We start from the raw sequence: 15,352 nt of genomic DNA on the forward strand, positions 1-15,352 counted from the left end.
TGAAGTTAAAGGATGTAATCAGTGGATGTAACGAGTTGCCTGTACTAGAGAAAAGTTTCTAAAGGCTCCCTGTGAGGGTGCTGAGCCAGGGGGTATAGCTCAGTGGTAGAGCATTTGACTGCAGATCAAGAGGTCCCTGGTTCAACTCCAGGTGCCCCCTCTTTTCTCCCCCTTCTTCTCACCTCCCTTTTCACAGTATCACAGAATCTCAAGGGTTGAGATCAACCTCCAGAGATCATCCAGTCCAATCCTCTGCCAGAGCAGGACCATCTAGAGTAGGGCACACAGGATTTGGAATGTCCCCAGAGAAGGAGACTCCACAACCCATCTGGGCAGGCTCTTCCACTTTCTCCCTCTTGTGCACAGAGAAGAACTTTTCCCATATGTTTCTTTAGAACCTGGTTTGTTCCAGCTTGTACCTGTTGCCCCTTGTCGTGTCATTGGCCATCACTGAGAGCAGCCTGGCTCCAGCCTCCTGACACCCAGCCTTTATGTATTTCTAAACATTCTGAGATCACCCCTCAGTCTTCAGACATTTGCTCTCCTGCAGCCCTCAGGCACCTCTCCTGTTCTCCAGGACTTGGTGAAGGTGATGGAGAGTGGTTTAGCAATGGCTTCCACCAGCTCCCTCAGCACCTGCTGGTGCATCCCATGGGGGCCCATGGATTGATGTACAGCCAGACTGCTGAGCTGATCCTGAAGCCAGTCCTCACCAACCAAACACAACTCCTCCTTTACCCTGACTTCCCCTGGCACTTGGGGTCCCTGAGCTCTCCCAGAGAAAAGGTGCAGAGCTCTGTCTGCATTTGGAAGCTTGTGCTGTGCAGTGCCCCTTGGACTCTGGGCTTCAGCATGCAGGGTGTTGAGGCCTTGAGAAGGAGGAAGCTGTAGGGGTTGTGCAGTGTCTGAGACAGTCCTGTAAAGAGTTGTGTGTGCTTGAGAAATGTTTTTAAAGGCTCCCTGTGAGGGTGCTGAGCCAGGGGGTATAGCTCAGTGGTCTTTTGGTAGGGCTGAGGTCAGTCTGTGAGAGTTTTCCCTGTGTTGTGGTGGCCAATGCACATGCCCAGGCAGCAGCTGTGTGTGTGAGCAGCAGTGTCCCTGGTGTAGCTGTTGTGTGAGTCAGGGTGACTAAAGAGGCAACAGAATGTGTAATTTAGTTTGTGTGACCCAGGCCAAGGTGGCAGTGTACATAAAAGCTGAGGTGTGGCCAAAGGTTTGAGCTGGACACTGTGGCAGTGTTGGCCAAGGGGGTATAGCTCAGTGGTAGAGCATTTGACTGCAGATCAAGAGGTCCCTGGTTCAACTCCAGGTGCCCCCTCTTTTGTCCCCCTTCTTCTCACCTCCCTTTTCACAGCATCACAGAATCTCAAGGGTTGAGATCAACCTCTAGAGATCATCCAGTCCAATCCCCTGCCAGAGCAGGACCATCTAGAGTAGGGCACACAGGAACTCATCCAGGTGAGTCTAAATGTCTCGAGAGGAGACTCCACAGCCCATCTGGGACCCTTCCAGTGATCCATCACCTCAACAGGGAAGAAATTCTTTCTTGTATTTCTTTGGAACCTCCTGTGTTCCAGCTTGTCCCCATTGGCCCTTGTCCTATCATTGGCCATCACTGAGAACAGCCTGGCTCCAGCCTCCTGACACCCAGCCTTAAGTAGTTGTGAACATTAATGAGATCACCCTTCAGTTTCCTCTTCCCTAAGCTAAAGAGCCCCAGCTCCCTCAGCCTTTCATCACAAGGGAGATGCTCCACTCCCTTCATCTCTGTGGCCCTGCACTGACCAGTAGCTCCCTGTCCTTGTGGAACTGAAGGGCCCAGCACTGGACACAGTATTCTAGATGTGGCCTCATGAGGGCAGAGTAGTGGGGGAGGAGAACCTCTCTCCACCCAGTGCCCACAGCCCTTCTAATCCAGGCCAGGATGCCATTGGCCTTCTTGGCCATGAGGGCATGTTGCTGGCTCATGCTCATCCTGCTGCCCACCAGCACCCCCAGCTCCCTTTCCCCTACACTACTCTCTAACAGTTCATTCCCCAGCCTGTGCTGCTACATGGGGTTGTTCTTTCCCAGATGCCAGACTCTACACTTGCCCTTGTTGAGTTTCATTAGATTTCTCCCTGCCCAACCCTCCAGCCTGTCCAGGGCTGGTTGAATGGCAGCACAGCCTCTGGGGTGTCAGCCACCTCCCTAAGTTTAGTATCCTCAGCAAGCTTGCTGACAGTGCCTCTTCCCTCAGCAAGGCCATTAATGAATAGACTGAACAGTACCAGTCCCAGCACTGACCCCTGAGGGACTCCACTAGACACAGGCCTCCAACTAGACCCTGGCCCACTGATCACAACTCTCTGCCTTCTTTCCTCCAGCCAGTTAACAATCCACCTCACCACCTGATCATCCAGCCCCCAGTCTCTCAGTTTTGCTGCCAGGATGCTGTGGGAGATGGTGTCAAATGCTTGACTGAAATGCAGATAAACCACATCCACTGCACTGCCACCATCTCTCCAGCTGGTTACAGCTTCACAACAGGCTGTCTGGTTACTCAAACGTGACTACTCCTTGTTGAAGCCATGTTGACTGCTGCCAATGACCCTCTTGTCCTTTAAATGCCTGGAGACAGCTCCCAGGGTGAGTTGCTCCATCAGCTTTCCAGGGATGGAGGTGAGGCTGACCACTCTGTAGTTACCCAGCTCCCCCTCTTTGCCCTTTTTGAGGACTGCAGTGACGTTTGCTCTCCTGCAGCCCTCAGGCACCTCAAACCATGGATTGATGTACAGCCAGACTGCTGAGCTGATCCTGAAGCCAGTCCTCACCAACCAAACACAACTCCTCCTTTAACCTGACTTCCCCTGGAGTCTGGGGCCCCTGAGCTCTCCCAGAGAAAAGGTGCAGAGCTCTGTCTGCGTTTGGAAGCTTGTGCTGTGCAGTGCCCCTTGGACTCTGGGCTTCAGCATTATAGTTGTTGGGGCCCTGACTAGTAGGGAAGTGCGGGGCCTGTGCAGTGTCTGAGAAAGTCCTGTCTCTCTGTGGGTACTGCTTGGGGTTGATGATTCTCTGGCATATTTTCTGCACAGCCTGTGTCAGGCCCTTGCAGGTGCACGTGGGGCTGTGAAGTTAAAGGATGTAATCAGTGGATGTAACGAGTTGCCTGTACTAGAGAAAAGTTTCTAAAGGCTCCCTGTGAGGGTGCTGAGCCAGGGGGTATAGCTCAGTGGTAGAGCATTTGACTGCAGATCAAGAGGTCCCTGGTTCAACTCCAGGTGCCCCCTCTTTTCTCCCCCTTCTTCTCACCTCCCTTTTCACAGTATCACAGAATCTCAAGGGTTGAGATCAACCTCCAGAGATCATCCAGTCCAATCCTCTGCCAGAGCAGGACCATCTAGAGTAGGGCACACAGGATTTGGAATGTCCCCAGAGAAGGAGACTCCACAACCCATCTGGGCAGGCTCTTCCACTTTCTCCCTCTTGTGCACAGAGAAGAACTTTTCCCATATGTTTCTTTAGAACCTGGTTTGTTCCAGCTTGTACCTGTTGCCCCTTGTCGTGTCATTGGCCATCACTGAGAGCAGCCTGGCTCCAGCCTCCTGACACCCAGCCTTTATGTATTTCTAAACATTCTGAGATCACCCCTCAGTCTTCAGACATTTGCTCTCCTGCAGCCCTCAGGCACCTCTCCTGTTCTCCAGGACTTGGTGAAGGTGATGGAGAGTGGTTTAGCAATGGCTTCCACCAGCTCCCTCAGCACCTGCTGGTGCATCCCATGGGGGCCCATGGATTGATGTACAGCCAGACTGCTGAGCTGATCCTGAAGCCAGTCCTCACCAACCAAACACAACTCCTCCTTTACCCTGACTTCCCCTGGCACTTGGGGTCCCTGAGCTCTCCCAGAGAAAAGGTGCAGAGCTCTGTCTGCATTTGGAAGCTTGTGCTGTGCAGTGCCCCTTGGACTCTGGGCTTCAGCATGCAGGGTGTTGAGGCCTTGAGAAGGAGGAAGCTGTAGGGGTTGTGCAGTGTCTGAGACAGTCCTGTAAAGAGTTGTGTGTGCTTGAGAAATGTTTTTAAAGGCTCCCTGTGAGGGTGCTGAGCCAGGGGGTATAGCTCAGTGGTCTTTTGGTAGGGCTGAGGTCAGTCTGTGAGAGTTTTCCCTGTGTTGTGGTGGCCAATGCACATGCCCAGGCAGCAGCTGTGTGTGTGAGCAGCAGTGTCCCTGGTGTAGCTGTTGTGTGAGTCAGGGTGACTAAAGAGGCAACAGAATGTGTAATTTAGTTTGTGTGACCCAGGCCAAGGTGGCAGTGTACATAAAAGCTGAGGTGTGGCCAAAGGTTTGAGCTGGACACTGTGGCAGTGTTGGCCAAGGGGGTATAGCTCAGTGGTAGAGCATTTGACTGCAGATCAAGAGGTCCCTGGTTCAACTCCAGGTGCCCCCTCTTTTGTCCCCCTTCTTCTCACCTCCCTTTTCACAGCATCACAGAATCTCAAGGGTTGAGATCAACCTCTAGAGATCATCCAGTCCAATCCCCTGCCAGAGCAGGACCATCTAGAGTAGGGCACACAGGAACTCATCCAGGTGAGTCTAAATGTCTCCAGAGAAGGAGACTCCACAGCACATCTGGGACCCTTCCAGTGATCCATCACCTCAACAGGGAAGAAATTCTTCCTTGTATTTCTTTGGAACCTCCTGTGTTCCAGCTTGTCCCCATTGGCCCTTGTCCTATCATTGGCCATCACTGAGAACAGCCTGGCTCCAGCCTCCTGACACCCAGCCTTAAGTAGCTGTTAACATTAATGAGATCAGCATTCAGGCTCCTCTTCCCTAAGCTAAAGAGCCCCAGCTCCCTCAGCCTTTCATCACAAGGGAGATGCTCCACTCCCTTCATCTCTGTGGCCCTGCACTGACCAGCAGCTCCCTGTCCTTGTGGAACTGAAGGGCCCAGCACTGGACACAGTATTCTAGATGTGGCCTCATGAGGGCAGAGTAGTGGGGGAGGAGAACCTCTCTCCACCCAGTGCCCACAGCCCTTCTAATCCAGGCCAGGATGCCACTGGCCTTCTTGGCCATGAGGGCATGTTGCTGGCTCATGCTCATCCTGCTGCCCACCAGCACCCCCAGCTCCCTTTCCCCTACACTACTCTCTAACAGTTCATTCCCCAGCCTGTGCTGCTACATGGGGTTGTTCTTTCCCAGATGCCAGACTCTACACTTGCCCTTGTTGAGTTTCATTAGATTTCTCCCTGCCCAACCCTCCAGCCTGTCCAGGGCTGGTTGAATGGCAGCACAGCCTCTGGGGTGTCAGCCACCTCCCTAAGTTTAGTATCCTCAGCAAGCTTGCTGACAGTGCCTCTTCCCTCAGCAAGGCCATTAATGAATAGACTGAACAGTACCAGTCCCAGCACTGACCCCTGAGGGACTCCACTAGACACAGGCCTCCAACTAGACCCTGCCCCACTGATCACAACTCTCTGCCTTCTTTCCTCCAGCCAGTTAACAATCCACCTCACCACCTGATCATCCAGCCCCCAGTCTCTCAGTTTTGCTGCCAGGATGCTGTGGGAGACGGTGTCAAATGCTTGACTGAAATGCAGATAAACCACATCCACTGCACTGCCACCATCTCTCCAGCTGGTTACAGCTTCACAACAGGCTGTCTGGTTACTCAAACGTGTCTACCCCTTGTTGAAGCCATGTTGACTGCTGCCAATGACCCTCTTGTCCTTTAAATGGCTGGAGACAGCTCCCAGGGTGAGTTGCTCCATCAGCTTTCCAGGGATGGAGGTGAGGCTGACCACTCTGTAGTTACCCAGCTCCCCCTCCTTGGCCTTTTTGAGGACTGCAGTGACGTTTGCTCTCCTGCAGCCCTCAGGCACCTCTCCTGTTCTCCAGGACTTGCTGAAGGTGATGGAGAGTGGTTTAGCAATGGCTTCCACCAGCTCCCTCAGCACCTGCTGGTGCATCCCATGGGGGCCCATGGATTGATGTACAGCCAGACTGCTGAGCTGATCCTGAAGCCAGTCCTCACCAACCAAACACAACTCCTCCTTTACCAAGACTTCCCCTGGCACTTGGGGTCCCTGAGCTCTCCCAGAGAAAAGGTGCAGAGCTCTGTCTGCGTTTGGAAGCTGGTGCTGTGCAGTGCCCCTTGGACTCTGGGCTTCAGCCTTCAAAGTGTTGAGGCCTTGAGAAGGAGGAAGCTGTAGGGGTTGTGCAGTGTCTGAGACAGTCCTGTAAAGAGTTGTGTATGCTAGAGAAATGTTTTTAAGGCCTCCTGTGAGGGTGCTGAGCCAGGGGGTATAGCTCAGTGGTAGAGCATTTGACTGCAGATCAAGAGGTCCCTGGTTCAACTCCAGGTGCCCCCTCCTTTGCTGCCTCTTCTCCTTTTTCTCTCCAGCAGCTCCTCACACACAGCTTACACACAGACCTTCTCAGCCCTCCAACTTCTGGCAAGTCTCTGCAAAGCTCCTGCCACAGTGGCTCAAGAGACAACAAGGACAGGGCTGCAGCTGCACCTTGTGCTAACAAATAAAGAAGCTGTGCTTGGGGATGTGAACGTTGGAGGCAGCTTTGGCTGCAGTGACCATCCAATGCTGGAGTTCAAGCTCCTGTGTGGATCTTGAAGCAGGACACCAAGCCAGGTTGTGACCCTGCACTTTAGTTGAGCTGACTTTGGCCTCTTCCAAAACCTGCTTGGAACAATGTCATGGGACAGGGTCCCAGGTGGTCACAGTGCCCAGGGGAGCTGCTGGATCTTCAAGCACCTCTTCCTTCAGGCCCAAGATCCCCACAAATCAGGGAAAGCAATCAAGAGGCCTACTTGGATGAGAAAAGAACTATTGGATCCACTCACGGAGAAGAGAGAAATCTGTGTAAGGTGGGAGAAGGGCCTGGCTGCTTGGAAAGAGCACGGCACCTGATGGGATGCACCCACAAGGGCTGAGGGAGCTGCTGATGTGGCTGCTAAGCCTCTCTCCATCATTTTTGCTTGATCTTGGAGAACAGGAGAGGTGCCTGAGGAGTGGAGGAAGGCCAAAGTCACTCCAGTGTTCACAAAGGGCAAGAAGGAGAACCTGGGATTCTACAGGCTGGGCAGCCTCACCTGCATCCCAGGAAAGGTGATGGAACAGCTCATCCCAGACACCATCTGATAGCACATGAAGGAAAAGATGGTTATCAGGGGGAGTCAACAGGTATTCACCAACGAGGAATGCTGTTTGACCAAGCTGATGCCTTCTATGGGTGCATAACTGTCTGGCTAGACGAGGGGAGAGCAGTGGATGGCATCTGCCTTGACTTCAGCAAGGCTCTTGACACTGTCTCCCACAACATCCTCATCAGAAATCTCAGGCAGTGTGGCTGGGATGAATGGAGGTGAGGTGGATCGAGAGCTGGCTGAATGACAGAGCCCAGAGGCTGGTGATCAATGGCACAGAATGGAGTTGGAGGCCTGTGGCCAGTGGAGTTCCACAGGGATGGGTTCTGGGACCAGCCTTGGTCAGCATCTTCATCAACCACGTGGATGGGGGGACAGAGTGACCCTCAGCAAGTGCCCTGATGGCACCAAACTGGGAGTCCTGCTTGAGAATGAACTGACCATGAGCCAGCACCATGCCCTCATGGGCAAGAAGCCAATATCAGTCTTAGGGCATCAAGAAGAGTGTGAGCAACAGGTCAAGGGAGGTTCTGCTCCTCCTCTGCTCTGCCCTGCTGAGGCCTCATCTGGAGTCCTGTGTCCAGTTGTGGGCTCCTCAGCTCAAGAGGGACAGGGAACTGCTGGAGAAAGGCCATTGCAGGGACACCAAGATGATCAGGGGATTGGAGCATCTTTCTTATGAGGAAAGGCTGCAGGACCTGGGGCTGTTTATTCTGGAGAAGAGAAGGCTGAGGGGAAATGTTGTTGATAAGTATTTGTAAGTTGTGTTTCAAGGGGATGGGACAACACCTTTTTCTTCAGCGTCCACTGACGGGACAAGGGGTAAGGTACAGAAGGTGGAACACAAAAATTCCACTTAAACACAAGGAAAAACTTGTTTGGTGCTGAGGTGAGGAAGCCCTGACCCACGCTGCCCAGGGAGGGTGTGGAGGCTCCTTCTCAGGTTTCCAGATCTCGCCTGGAGAAGTTCCTGTGTGACCAGGTGGTGGGGAACCTGCTTTAGCAGGGAGTGTGGACTTGATGACCTTTACATGTCCCTTCCAACCACCAGAAATCTCTGATTTCTTTGAAGTTTTACCAGGGCTGAAATCAGTCTTTTGAGAGTTTTCCCTCTCTTTTCCTAGAGATTGCACATCAGCAGCTGTGTAGAGGGTGTGTGCTCCTGGTGTAGTTTTGTTTCTGTCAGGGACAAGAGGTGCTGTTGATCCAGTTTTGGTGTGTAAGAGGAGCCTGAGTGGGTCTGTTTGTGTGCAGAACTTTGAGTGCAGTTTTAGTAGAGTATGGAAGGGAGGGGGCTGTGACCCAGCACAAGGCCTCAGTGAGTATAAAAGCTGAGATTTGGTGGACAGTTTCAATTGCTGCCCTTGGGAGCCTTGCCCAAGGGGGTATAGCTCAGTGGTAGAGCATTTGACTGCAGATCAAGAGGTCCCTGGTTCAACTCCAGGTGCCCCCTCTTTTCCCCTCCTCTTCAGACCTCCCTTTTCACAGTGTCACAGAATCTTAAGGCTTGGAAGGGACCTTGAAAGATCATCCAGTCCAACCCCCTGCCAGAGCAGGACCACCAAAGGTAGGTCACACAGGAACTCATCCAGGTGGGTTTGAATGTCTCCAGAGGAGACTCCACAGCCCACCTGGGCAGCCCCTTCCAGTGCTCCCTCACCTCAACTGGTGTCCTGGTTTAGGCCCATCAGGGAACAAAAGACCACAATTAGCTTCACGTACTAAAGACCTGAGGATTGCCAAAGGGCAGGGAGAGAGTAATTGCTGCTTAAGGTCCAGGACAAAACAGAGCAGGCTACTGGCTTGGGGGAGAAAACAGAAAGTAATTCAATGCAACATCAACTAAAGCATAACCATAAAACCCCAAAACATAACCAACAGAAAGCAACACAGAGTGGTGCAGTGATGAAGAGCACAATCAGCCCTTTAAGACCACCTTATCCCTACTCCTCCCCTCTTCCCAGGCTCAGAGCCCTGATCCCAGTGTTTTTACCTCCTCACAACTCTCTGCCTTCTTTCCTCCAGCCAGTTAACAATCCACCTCATTACCTGATCATCCAGCCCCCAGTCTCTCAGTTTTGCTGCCAGGATGCTGTGGGAGACGATGTCAAATGCTTGACTGAAATGCAGATAAACCACATCCACTGCACTGCCACCATCTCTCCAGCTGGTTACAGCTTCACAACAGGCTGTCAGGTTGGTCAAACATGAGTTCTCTTTGGTAAAACCACGTTGAGTGCTGCCAATGACTGTGAGGGTGGGGGAGCACTTGAACAGGCTGCCCAGGGAGAGTGTGGAGGCTCCTTCCTTCGAGGTCTTCAAGACCCACCCAGACACGTTCCTATACAGCCTGGTCTAGGTGGACCTGTTTCTGCAGGGGGGTTCGACCAGATGATCTCTAAAGGTCCCTTCCAACCCCCACCATTCTATGATTCTATGAATAACCCTCTTGTCCTTTAAATGCCTGGAGACAGCTCCCAGGGTGAGTTGCTCCATCAGCTTTCCAGGGATGGAGGTGAGGCTGACCACTCTGTAGTTACCCAGCTCCCCCTCCTTGGCCTTTTTGAGGACTGCAGTGACGTTTGCTCTCCTGCAGCCCTCAGGCACCTCTCCTGTTCTCCAGGACTTGCTGAAGGTGATGGAGAGTGGTTTAGCAATGGCTTCCACCAGCTCCCTCAGCACCTGCTGGTGCATCCCATGGGGGCCCATGGATTGATGCACAGCCAGACTGCTGAACTGATCCTGAAGCCAGTCCTCGCCAGCCAAACACAATTCCTCCTTTACCCTGACTTCCCCTGGAGCCTGGGGCTCCTCAGTTCTTCCAGAAAGAATGTGCAGTGCTTTTCTTGGGCTTCTGGGCTTGTGCTGTGCAGTGATCCTTGGACTCTGGGCGTCAGCATTCAAGATGTTGAGGCCTTGAGAAAGTCCTGTCTCTCTGTGGGTACTGCTTGGGATTGACAATTCCCTCACATAATTCACTGTGCAGCCTTTGACAGCTTTCTCTCTTCTGCTGGTCAGTGCTCCTGGTGTAGTTGTTACCATGTGAGTGAGTTTCATTTAACAGCAAGCACTGTGTATGCCTTGTTTACTTTGTGTGTCAGCACAAGTAGCCAGTGACATAAAGGCTGAGGTGTGGCTGAAGGTATTTAATGGCTGGTTGTGGCAGTGCTGGCCAAGGGGGTATAGCTCAGTGGTAGAGCATTTGACTGCAGATCAAGAGGTCCCTGGTTCAACTCCAGGTGCCCTCTCTTTTCTCTTTCTTCAGAGCTGCCTTTTGCCAAAATCTCTCCCCAAACAAGGGGCACAGCTCTGTCTGCATTTGGAAGCTTGTGCTGTGCAGTGCCCCTTGGACTCTGGGCTTCAGCATTCAGGGTGTTGAGACCCTGACTAGTAGGGAAGTGCAGGGGCTGTGCAGTGTCTGAGAAAGTCCTGTCTCTCTGTGGCTACTGCTTGGGGTTGATGATTCTCTGCTATAATTGTCTGTACAGCCTGTGTCAGGCCCTTGCAGGTGCACATGGGCTGTGAAGTTAAAGGATCTAATCAGTGGATGTAAAAAGTTGTCTGCACTATAGAAATGTTTTAAAGGCTCCCTGTGAGGGTGCTGAGCCAGGGGGTATAGCTCAGTGGTAGAGCATTTGACTGCAGATCAAGAGGTCCCTGGTTCAACTCCAGGTGCCCCCTCTTTTCTCTCCCTTCTGACCTCCCTTTTCACAGCATCACAGAATCTCAAGAATTGGAAGGGACCTCAAAAGCTCATCCAGTGCAACCCACCTGCCAGAGCAGGACCACCTGGAGTAGGTCACAGAGGAACTCATCCAGGTGGGTTTGAATGTCTCCAGAGAAGGAAACTCCACATCCCATCTTGGCAGCCCCTTCCAGTGCTCCCTCACCTCAACAGGGAAGTTTTTCCTTGTGTTTCTTTTGAACCTCCTGTGTTCCAGCTTGTACCCATTGCCCCTTGTCCTACCATTGGCCATCACTGAGAGCAGCCTGGCTCCAGCCTCCTGACACCCACCCTTCAAGTATTTGTAAACATTAATGAGATCACCCCTCAGCCTCCTCCAAGCTAAAGAGCTGGTACATCGGGTTGTTCTTTCCCAGAGGCAAGACTTTGTTAGGTTACCCTGGTCTGTACTTACCCAGCTCCTCCTCCTTGCCCTTTTTGAAAGCTGCAGTGCCATTTGCTCTCCTGCAGCCATCAGGCACCTCTCCTGTTCTCCAGGACTTGCTGAAGGTGAAGGAGAGTGGTTTAGCAATGGCTTCCACCAGCTCCCTCAGCACCTGCTGGTGCATCCCATGGGGGCCCATGGATTGATGTACAGCCAGACTGCTGAACTGATCCTGAAGCCAGTCCTCACCAACCAAACACAACTCCTCCTTTACTCTGACTTCCCCTGGAGTTGGGGTCCCTGAGCTCTCCCAGAAAGAAGGTGCAGAGCTCTGGCTGCATTTGGAAGCTTGTGCTGTGCAGTGACCCTTGGACTCTTTGCTTTCAGGGTGTTGAGGCCCTGACTAGTAGGGAAGTGCAGGGGCTGTGCAGTGTCTGAGGAAGTCCTGTCTCTCTGTGGGTACTGCTTGGGATTGATGATGCTGTGCTATATTTCTCTGTACAGCCTGTGTCAGGCCCTTGCAGGTGCACATGGGGCTGTGAAGTTAAAGGATGTAATCAGTGGATGTAAAGAGTTGTGTGTGCTCAAGAAATGTTTTTAAAGGCTTGTTGTGAGGGTGCTGAGCCAGGGGGTATAGCTCAGTGGTAGAGCATTTGACTGCAGATCAAGAGGTCCCTGGTTCAACTCCAGGTGCCCCCTCTTTAACTCTCCTTTCTCCTTTTCTTTCCAGCAGTTCCTCACACACAGCTTACACACAGACCTTCTAAGCCCTCCAACTTCTGGGAACCCTCTGGAAATCTGTCACAGGTGGATGCAAGCCAACAAGGAGAAGGATGCAGCTGGACCTTTTGCTAACAAATAAAGAAGATCTTGGGTATGTGAAGGTTGGAGGCAGCCTTGGCTGCAGTGACCATCAAATGGTGGTGTTCCATAGGGATGGGTTCTGGGGCCAGTCTTGTTCAACATCATCAACCACCTGAACGAGGGCACAGAGTGAACCTCAGCAAGTTCCCAGATGGCACCAAACTGGGAGGACTGGGTGATTCCCCAGAGGCTGTGCTGCCATTCAGCAGGATTTTGACCAGCTTGAGAGTTGGGAAGAGAGGAACCTCATGAGGTTCAACAAGGACAAGTATTATCTGGTTGATAATAAAGTGACCGTGAGCCAGCACCGTGCCCTCATGAGCAAGAAGCCAATGGCAGCCTTGGGGGCATCAGGAGCGTGTGGGCAGCAGGTGGAGTGAGATTCTCCTCCCCCTCTGCTCTGCCTTGGTGAAACCTCATCTGGAGTCCTGTGTCCAGTTCTGGGCTCCCCAGCTCCAGAGGGACAGGGAAGTGCTGGAGGGAGGCCAGTGCAGGGACACCAAGATGATCAGGGGACTGGAAGATCTTTTTGACAAGGAATGGCTGGGAGACCTGGGGCTGTTTAGTCTGGAGGAGACTATCTGGGGATCTCATTATTACTACAAGTGTATGAAAGCTGCGTGTCAAGGGGACGGGGCAACATCGTTTTCTGGAGTGTCCAGTAACAGGACAAGGGTTAATGGACAAAAGGTGGAACCCAAAAAGTTCCACTTAAGGAAATCATCTTTAATGTGAGTGTCAGGGAGCCCTGGCCCAGGCTGCCCAGGAGGGTGTGGAGGCTCCTTCTCAGGGGGTTACCAAATCCACCCAGACTTGTTCCCGTGCCCCCTGATGGAGGGGAAGCTGCCTTAGCAGGCTGTTGGCTGGATGAGCTCTGGAGGGCCCTTTGAGCCCGCAGCATTCTGTGACTGTCTGATGTTTTGCCAGGCCTGAAACGAGCCTTTGTCATTTTTGTGTGTCTCGTGCTGGCCGGTGCACATTCATGGCCAGCAGCTGTGGCAGCAGCAGTGCTCCTGGTGAAGCTGTAGGCGTGTGAGTGGGTGTCATTAAACAGGCAGCCCCGTGTGTCAGTGGTTTGTGAGAGCGGGGCTGAGTGCTGCGGTGTGCGGGGCCGGGCCCTGGGGCAGCGAGAGCGGCCGTGCGGGGCCGGGCTGTTGGTGCAGCGCCGGGGCTCGAACCGTTGTGGTCGGGCGCCGCGGGCGGACGCGCTGCCCCCTGAGCTGCGGCCCCGGCGCGGCGCCGCGGGGGAGGGGCTGCGGCGCACGGGGTGGCTCAGGGGCAGCGCGCCGGGCCGGCAAGCGGGAGCCGCCGGTTCCAGCCCCGCCGCCGGCCCGGCACGGCCCGCGCCGCGTCCCCCGCGGGGCTCGGCGACCGCGGCCTCGGCTCACGGCGGAGCCGAGGCACAGACGCGCTGCTGGGACGGGGCAGCCCCGCACACTCCCCGCTCCTCCTTCACCCGCGGAGCCATTTCCCCCCCAAAAGGCTCCGGGAGGCTCAGCAGGGCCCTGCTCTGCTCCGCAGCCACTTGTGGTGGTTTAGCCCTGGCTGGGTGCCAGATGCCCACCAAGTCTTTCTGTCTCTCCCTCTTCTAAACTGGACAGGGGAGAGAGAAATAAAACGAGCAGTTTGTGAGTCGACACAAGGACAGGGAGATTGTTCAGCAGTTAGCATCACGGGCAAAACAGACTCAACGTGGTGAGAAAATGGTTAGATTTATTAATGAACAATCGAAACAGGGAGATGAGAAATAAAACCAAAGCTTACAACACCCTCCCCACCCTCCTCCAGGACTCTTCCCCCCTCAGTGGCACAGGGGATGGGGGATGGGAGTTGGGGTCAGTTCATTACAGATGGACTTTGCTGCTGCTGCTTCTCAGACTGAGGCCTCCTCACCCTTCCGACTGCTACACTGTGGGGTCCCTCCCACAGGAGACAGTTCCTCAACAACTGCTCCAGCATGGCTCCTTCCCATGGGCTGCAGCTCCTCATGAACTGCTCCAGCCTGGGGCCTGCCATGGGGCAGCTCCTCACACCCTGCCCCAGCGTGGGTCACCCACAGGAGAACAGTCCTTCAGGTACCAACTGCTCCAGCCTGGAGCCCTCACAGGGTCACAAGTCCTGACAGCAAACCTGCTCTGGCCTGGGCTCCTCTGTCCCCACAGGCTCCCAGGTCCTGCCAGGAGCTTGCTCCAGGGTGAGCTTCCCATGGAGTCACAGCCTCCTTCAGGCATCCACCCGCTCCGGTGTGGGCTCCTCCACGGGCTGCCAGTGGGTCTCTGCTCCCCGGGGCCTCCACGGACTGCAGGGGCACAGCTGCCTCACCATGGTCCTCACCCCAGGGCACAGGGGAGCCTTTCTTCCAGGGCCTAAGCACCCTTCTCCCCTCCTTCTCCACTCACCTTGGTGTCTGCAGAGATGTTCTCACATTCTCACTTGCTGCTGCTGTTCAGCAGCTGCCCAGCAACTTCTTCCCCTTCTCAAATATTTTAATCATAGAGGCGTTTCCTCAGTCACTAATTGGCCAGGCCTGTGTCAGCTCTGGGTCCATCTTAAAATTGACTGGCATCAGCCCTGTCAGCTACAGGGGAAGCTTCTGGCAGCTCCTTGTTTAAAGAAGCCACCCCTGTAACCCCCACTACCAAAAATCTGCCCCGCTATGTTCCAGCTCCACCTCCCACCCCTCGCCTCTGTGAATCACCTACATAATAATCATCGTAAAAATCCACATTTGTCACACAATTTTCACAGTCTTCACACAACAAAACAACAAAACAAGATTTCACCACACCCAAAATGAAATTAACATCACCACAACACCTAAGTGGACAATTTACAATCCACCACTGTCCCTTCTTCACAATTGGTGGTGGCTAAGGCCCATCTGGGGACAAAGGAGCATGAGGGCTTAAGTACCATAGTGTTTGGAACTCCAGAAGGGCAGGGAGGGCTTAATTACCACTTGTGGTCCAGGACAAAACAGACCAGGCTATACAGCTTGGGGAAGAAAACAGAAAAGAATGTAGTGCACCACCAACATAACCATAAACTCCCAAAACATAACAAACAGAAAACTACACAGAGTGGTACAATGACGAAGAGTACAACCAGCCCTTTGAGAGCACCTTCTCCCCACTCGTCTTTCTGGGCTCAGAGTCCTGATCCCAGTGTCTTTTTCTCATCCCTCTGTGAACAGCTCAGGGGGGCAGGGAATAGGGGTTTCAGTCAGCTTTTTCC

At 53.5% G+C, this 15,352-nt stretch overlaps 1 long non-coding RNA gene and 8 other non-coding genes across 12 annotated transcripts in view; all 9 read left to right on the top strand.

Annotated features, from left to right (window-relative positions):
* The window catches only part of LOC133628807 (uncharacterized), a 28,344-nt gene extending 16,207 nt beyond the window's left edge, over positions 1 to 12,137 (top strand). For 2 of the 4 annotated variants that reach the window (XR_009820856.1, XR_009820858.1), the window contains exons 4-5: positions 10,860 to 10,964; positions 11,988 to 12,137. This is a non-coding gene — a long non-coding RNA (uncharacterized LOC133628807). Of the gene's footprint in view, positions 1 to 9,170; positions 9,342 to 10,859; positions 10,965 to 11,984 lie in introns of all 4 variants that reach the window. The other 2 variants (XR_009820859.1, XR_009820857.1) reach the window with 2 other exon arrangements.
* Positions 89 to 160, top strand: TRNAC-GCA (transfer RNA cysteine (anticodon GCA)). Its single transcript has one exon. It is a non-coding gene; the product is annotated as a tRNA-Cys (tRNA).
* Positions 1,247 to 1,318, top strand: TRNAC-GCA (transfer RNA cysteine (anticodon GCA)). Its single transcript has one exon. It is a non-coding gene; the product is annotated as a tRNA-Cys (tRNA).
* Positions 3,198 to 3,269, top strand: TRNAC-GCA (transfer RNA cysteine (anticodon GCA)). Its single transcript has one exon. It is a non-coding gene; the product is annotated as a tRNA-Cys (tRNA).
* On the top strand, positions 4,356 to 4,427 carry TRNAC-GCA (transfer RNA cysteine (anticodon GCA)). Its single transcript has one exon. It is a non-coding gene; the product is annotated as a tRNA-Cys (tRNA).
* TRNAC-GCA (transfer RNA cysteine (anticodon GCA)) lies at positions 6,283 to 6,354 on the top strand. Its single transcript has one exon. It is a non-coding gene; the product is annotated as a tRNA-Cys (tRNA).
* Positions 8,527 to 8,598, top strand: TRNAC-GCA (transfer RNA cysteine (anticodon GCA)). Its single transcript has one exon. It is a non-coding gene; the product is annotated as a tRNA-Cys (tRNA).
* On the top strand, positions 10,755 to 10,826 carry TRNAC-GCA (transfer RNA cysteine (anticodon GCA)). The gene has a single exon. It is a non-coding gene; the product is annotated as a tRNA-Cys (tRNA).
* TRNAC-GCA (transfer RNA cysteine (anticodon GCA)) lies at positions 11,882 to 11,953 on the top strand. The gene has a single exon. It is a non-coding gene; the product is annotated as a tRNA-Cys (tRNA).
* Positions 12,138 to 15,352: the final 3,215 nt, after the last annotated feature.

Source organism: Colius striatus, chromosome Z (genome assembly GCF_028858725.1).
Source record: "Colius striatus isolate bColStr4 chromosome Z, bColStr4.1.hap1, whole genome shotgun sequence".
Lineage (NCBI taxonomy): Eukaryota > Metazoa > Chordata > Aves > Coliiformes > Coliidae > Colius > Colius striatus.